The 6,057-nt window shown below is 46.5% G+C and overlaps 1 protein-coding gene across 22 annotated transcripts in view; it reads right to left on the bottom strand.

The window, feature by feature from the left end:
• The window catches only part of dlg2 (discs, large homolog 2 (Drosophila)), a 186,417-nt gene that overhangs the window by 39,118 nt on the left and 141,242 nt on the right, over nucleotides 1-6,057 (bottom strand). The gene's annotated exons all lie outside the window — the stretch shown is intronic.

Here is a 6,057-nt window from a genome sequence, read left to right as displayed (position 1 = left end):
AGACCCCAGGTACGCCATGCACTAGACCCACTACAGTTTCCATACCAGGAGAAAGTGGGCGTGGACGATGCCATCACTTATCTCCTACACAGGACACATTCTCACCTAGACAAGGGGAAAAGTGCTGTGAGAATCATGTTCTTTGATTTCTCAAGTGCTTTTAACACCATCCAACCCCTCAGACTGGGAGACAAGCTCTTGCAGATGGGTGTGGACGCTCACCTGGTATCCTGGATTACAGATTACCTGACCGAGCGGCCACAGTTTATCAGACTGTAGAACTGTCTCTCGGACACTGTGATCAGCAGCACCGGAACTCCACAAGGAACTGTGCTCTCTCCAGTCCTGTTCACCCTGTACACATCTGACTTCTGCTACAACACATAGTCATGCCACATGCAGAAGCTCTCTGACGATACTGCAATTGTGGGGTGTATCAGGGACGAGCAAGAGGAGGAGTACAGGAGCCTGGTGGAGGACTTTGTGCAATGGTGCAAACTCAACCACCTTCAACTCAACACTTCGAAGACCAAGAAGATGGTGGTGGATTTCCACAGGTATAAGCCCGCTCTGCTACCAGTCTCCATTGATGGGGTCAATGTGGAGGTGGTAAACACCTACAAGTATCTGGGCTTACACCTGGACAATAAACTGGACTGGTCAGCCAATACTGAAGCACTCTACAAGAAAGGGCAGAGCACTTTACCATGCATACGGAACTACAGGCTCAGTCCCTGCCCTGTCACTGCAAGCGCCTCATGCTTGATCATCCTTAAGCACACTATGTGGGTGTTTGATTTAGATTTTTTAGTATATTTAGTATTTAGTATTTTTTTTATCTTCTACTGTCTCTATTGTGCAGTGGAGTTTTTATATTTATATACTTATATTACTTTTTCTGCTGTAAGTGCATGTTGCGTGTGATGTCTGTATGCTACTGAGACCTTGAATTTCCTAATTGAATGAATTTCTATCTATCTATCTATCTATCTATGATATTCTTATGCTTATAAAAATATGGTAACGGAACAACTGGTGAGAATCCCGCTGGTGTTGACATTACACAGGGAGTGTTGTACACATCCCTACGCCATGCTCTCAGACAAACACCTGGCTGACTGTGGGTGACGTACTGCTGCCCTGTGTCTCTGCCAACGCTGAGCACTTAATCCAGCAGCACCACGCCAATTGTGGCACTTCTGTCAGATCACATTTGAACACGGGAGAGGCAGGGCCAGCGATCCGGCTATTTGTGGACGGTGACAAGTTGAGACGGGGGGCTGAGGCTGGGGCTCTGAGCTTATCCCGACGGCCCTGCCTCGCCGTCAGCCGCGGGCTCCCTCCAGCTCGCTCCTTTTGACCTAGTTGCAGGAGCGGAGCGAGCGAGCATAGCAGCCCCGCTCAATCATCCGCCTGACTGGCTGTAATTGGGCCAATATGGCTTTTTCGCCCCGAGTGAAAGCCCACGTCGGGCAACACATCTGCCCCCTCTGCCTGCTTGGCATCATCTGAGCACCAGGCAGCTCGAGTCCTCCTGACGGCCACCAATATGAATCAGAGAGGCCCTGGGACTTAAACATACAGCATTTGCTCTGTGGCCATAATATGGTAGTTTGATGCTGGGCATGGTCATTGACATATAAACTAATTCAAATGTAAATAAATTCTGACATGTAGCTTCATATCCATAGGCCATATGTCTTCACACATCATGTGTTTGAGCAGTTCTTCACTGTATCACTGCCTAAACTGACCTAGAGGGGACAAAATGTCCCAAGGGAAATACATTTCTTGGATTTCTTTCCCATTTGCAAAAGTGCACATAGTTACAGAGTTGGATTAACATGTGGATAGAACTCATGTTTTTTGATATTAATTAGGTAAAACATATGGGCCGGTTTCCTGTACATGGATTAAACCTTGTCCTAAACTAAGAATTTTTTTCAGTGGAAATTTTCATTTAAGTTCTTGTTTATTCCAAGATTCAACTTAATCCATGTAGGGGAAACTGGCTCCGTATGCTCAAGATAACTAAAGTTCCATCATGTTTCTTTACCACTAGGTGGCCACCTATACCAGGGAACAATGAAGCTTCAGTTATTACTAAGAGAACACACTCTAGCAGGCCCCTGTGTTCCAACTCAAACGGCTGAATAGTCTGTGACAAACCTTTTCAGCCATGCTGACATGTTCAGCAGATAAGAAACAAAGTGTCTGTTTTCATTTCCTGCCTTTGTGTGTCCTCTGCACTGCATAAGCCAGTGGACAGCTGCTTAGTCTCTGTACTCACAGGCCTGATCTCATGTCCATGGTGACAGCAACAGGCCTGTCTTAGCCTCACCACTACACTGTACGCACCACACACTGATCACACATCAGATCTCAGCTATACAACTCAATTAAATCTCCTACTAGACACAGAAGCACCTCATTCACAAAAAGTCTGCAAATATATTGTACCCGTCATGTTTAATACTTGCATGATAAATCTGCATATGCATTCCATGCCATTTAACATGCAAGGTAGGTCATATTTAAAACCTACAATGTTTTTTTATGCTACTGCATATGAGAGGCAATTTCACACTTTATCCACATGGGTCGAGAGGAATAATAACACATACACACAATAGGTCACTCTCTCTCTATCTTAAAGTTGTATTTTAACATTGCTAATGGAAATAAAGAAAATAAATAGTTATCTAAATTATTACAATGTGCCCTTTACTGTCAGAGGTTTAACCTTTGAATAAAACTTCATCCAGTGACCTGTTAAGGGAATGTGCCTTGCATAACATGTGTACATTCCTCACTGTATACATTAAAACATGGTTCATCACCTTTTTCAAGACCAACTAGCTACTGTCTTCAGGGAAAGTAGCACAACCTACATTTGATCTCACCGTCCACAGCCACCATTTAGGGGGTAGCCACAGATCAATCAAATCTTGGCTCCGGTGGACTGGACCTGTCTGGTGGACACAACCAGGTGTGTCGTGGTAGAGCAGCCTGCTGTGGGAGGCTAGGCGAGCCATTAGCCCTTTAAAGGCTGAGGTGTGGGCTGTGGAGGTGGAGGAAGGGGGCTGTGGAGGTGAAGGAAGGGGGCTGTGGAGGTGTGGGCTGTGGAGGTGGGGGCAGTGGAGGTGGGGGCAGTGGAGGTGGAGGTTGGGGCTGTGGAGGTGGAGGTTGGGGCTGGGGAGGTGGAGGTGGGGGGCTGTGGAAGTGGAGGCTGTGGAGGTGGGGGCTGTGTGGGCTATGGAGGTGGAGGTGGGGGCTGTGGAGGTGGAGACTGTGGAGGTGGAGGTGGGGGCTGTGGAGGTGGAGGCTGTGGAGGTGGAGGTGGGGGCTCTGGAGGTCTGGGCTGTGGAGGTGTGGGCTATGGAGGTGTGGGCTATGGAGGTGTGGGCATGGGGAGAGGGAGAGGACATTAATCAGCCCACTCTGACTCCTGCTGCCGCTGCGGCTCCCTCACACGTCCCTCGAGCCCTGTGGACCCGCTGCAACGCTGCGATACTGGAAGACGGATGCCGGAATTTCTCTTGGTGCGCTACCAATCCCATTTCGGGAGCGCCACTCCAAGGAATTCCAATGAGCTAATGTTTGTCTTGGCGACGCATTGATAATTCACCAGGAGTGAAGGCGCTGGGGGCCTTTCGCTGGAAATGGCGAAAGCAGGAAGATGGTTTTCTTGAGACCTCAATATGTAGAGGTGGATAAGGCAGCCATCAAAAAAGTTTGATTTTAGTTCTGAAAAAGTCTCCCCCTCTCTCTAACTTTCCTCAAACAAACAGGACAGGCTGTAATTCAGGCACTAAATTAAATGTAAGCCATTTATTTTATGTCACGTCCTGTTAGTGTTTTTCCAGAGACCTTTCAAATAGAAACATTTCTGTGAATGAGAATGTTGCAGGTCTAGGGGTCTGTAATAGTAAATATAATGTACGATTGAAAATGTGGAGCCTAGTCTCTTTGCAGAGGCTTGTCAGCAAAATTATCCCAGTACACATCACAGTTCTGCTTCTAAATTGTTGTTGCTAGGTGTCAGAAAACCAAGGGGCTTTCAATGTACTACATAATAGAATGCAATCTTGCTCTTACTGCTCTTTCTCACACAGAGTTTGACATTCCTTGCAGTCATACATCTCCCAATAGCATCAAAAGTAAATGAACATTGATGAGTGTTTTGGACCACCACCCGTAATAGTTTATTGATGGCTTTAGCCATCTTAAATAGTGGCGCACACTCCCTCTGCGTCACTGAAGCGGAATGAACATTTGCACAGCTATAGTACGTGCGAACAGGGACTCCTCCTCGACTCCACTCCATTAAGCTCTGCTCAATCAGTCCGTCAACAGCACCGCGGTGAGAAACGGCTTTTTTCAGTGTGGCTACTCCCCAGAGACAGCCCTGAATAACATCCTCAGTGGGAAGTTACTGTGCTACTTTCACACAAACGTGTGAGGATGAAGAGGAGGAGGAGAAGGAGGAGGAGGAGTGGCCTTGCCTTTAGCATGCAGGCTGAAAAAACTATGATGCATTACTGTGTGTGACCTACATAACCCCCGACCAGAACAAACGCTTGAAAGAGTGACATGTTTGAGATGGGGTGAGCAGGCGAGGGAGGGATAGAGAGAGAGCAGTAAAGAAGGGTAGAGGGAAGAACAGAGGGAGGGATGGGTGGGTGGGGGTCTGGCCCCAGGGAGAACTGCTGACACAGCTGTGCTACTGTATTACATTATAGGCTGCTCACCTGAACCAGAGAGAATCTGAATCAGCTGTGAAAGCTGCTAAAGCATGCTGGGGAGCCCCGTCAGTGGACTGTGAAACATACATTCAGCCCTATGCCTCTTCACTTTTCACCACACGCACACTATTCACTAAACAAACAAACATCAGGAATTAAAAATCGGCACATACTGTAATTTCAGCACCGCCATTTCAGAACAGGTGGAGAGTGGTCTGCAGCCAAAACTTTTCTCCTACTGTACGGCTGATGAGCAGAGAAAATGTGGTGTAAAACGTTCAAAGGACAAACCACTTAATGTGCAATGGCCAGCGCCCCGGGCACTCAGGAATGAGAGAGACAGACTGCAAACCACAGCATGAGCCACAGAGCAGGCAACAGCAGGGTGCAGGGTCCACTCAGAGGCCGAGGCGTCCTCAAAAAGGCAAGGCTGCAGAGACCTCGCTCAGGGAGGGCAGCTAATCGATATCAGTTATCGGAACAATTCCATTATGCACACAGAGTCTGATGAAGAAAAAGCTCAAATTCAATGAGCTCAACTCCATGTAGGGGGCTGCATTGATATGCACATTACATTATGAGACAGGCTAGACTCCACCTATGCAGGGTGCAATTGGTTGCCCTTTTGGCAGCAGTTCAAGTTGATATAGTCACTTTAAGACCCTCTAACCAACACTGTGGACCGACTTGCTAATCAGGAAATGGATTGCTGTCATAAACCAGTGGTCCCCAAACTACGGCCCGCCAACTCATTTTGGGTGGCCCCCCGAAACATTTCCGTGGTATATAGCATCTGGCCCGCACGGAAGTACGACATCGTCAAACTATAACCGGCGTAATTTCCCCATTCATTCTCTATGGCGAGTCTTAACAGTACACATGTAATACTCTTTTTGTCCACTAGTGGTTGTTTTGGCGCTGTTTCACGTTTGCCATCGAAAACGGAAGGAAATGTAGGCCTACCTGCAAACAATGTAAGAGGCCTATGCTGACTGCATCAGTGCTCAAAGTATTCTAAAAGTTTATCAATTATTTGTTAATAACTAACTAATTTCTATTCAAGTCATATTTCTGGGACTTTCTGGGATAATTAAACACGTTCAAATGTTCATACAGAGTTCAAAGTTCTCATCAGGTGAGTAAAGGTTAGAATGGTGGTCATTTCAGATGTGTTTGCCAGCACTTCATAAAACTCTCATAGTTTGATAACTTTAAATTATTTGTAGGATATTGCTTGTTCACAACTTGAGCTATGTATGCAAAGAAACAGAGTCTTTTTATTAGTATTATTTCATTTGAGCACTTAATTTTA

The sequence above is a fragment of the Alosa alosa genome, chromosome 2 (genome assembly GCF_017589495.1).
Source record: "Alosa alosa isolate M-15738 ecotype Scorff River chromosome 2, AALO_Geno_1.1, whole genome shotgun sequence".
Taxonomy (NCBI): domain Eukaryota; kingdom Metazoa; phylum Chordata; class Actinopteri; order Clupeiformes; family Clupeidae; genus Alosa; species Alosa alosa.
This window is presented reverse-complemented; position numbering and strand designations above follow the sequence as displayed.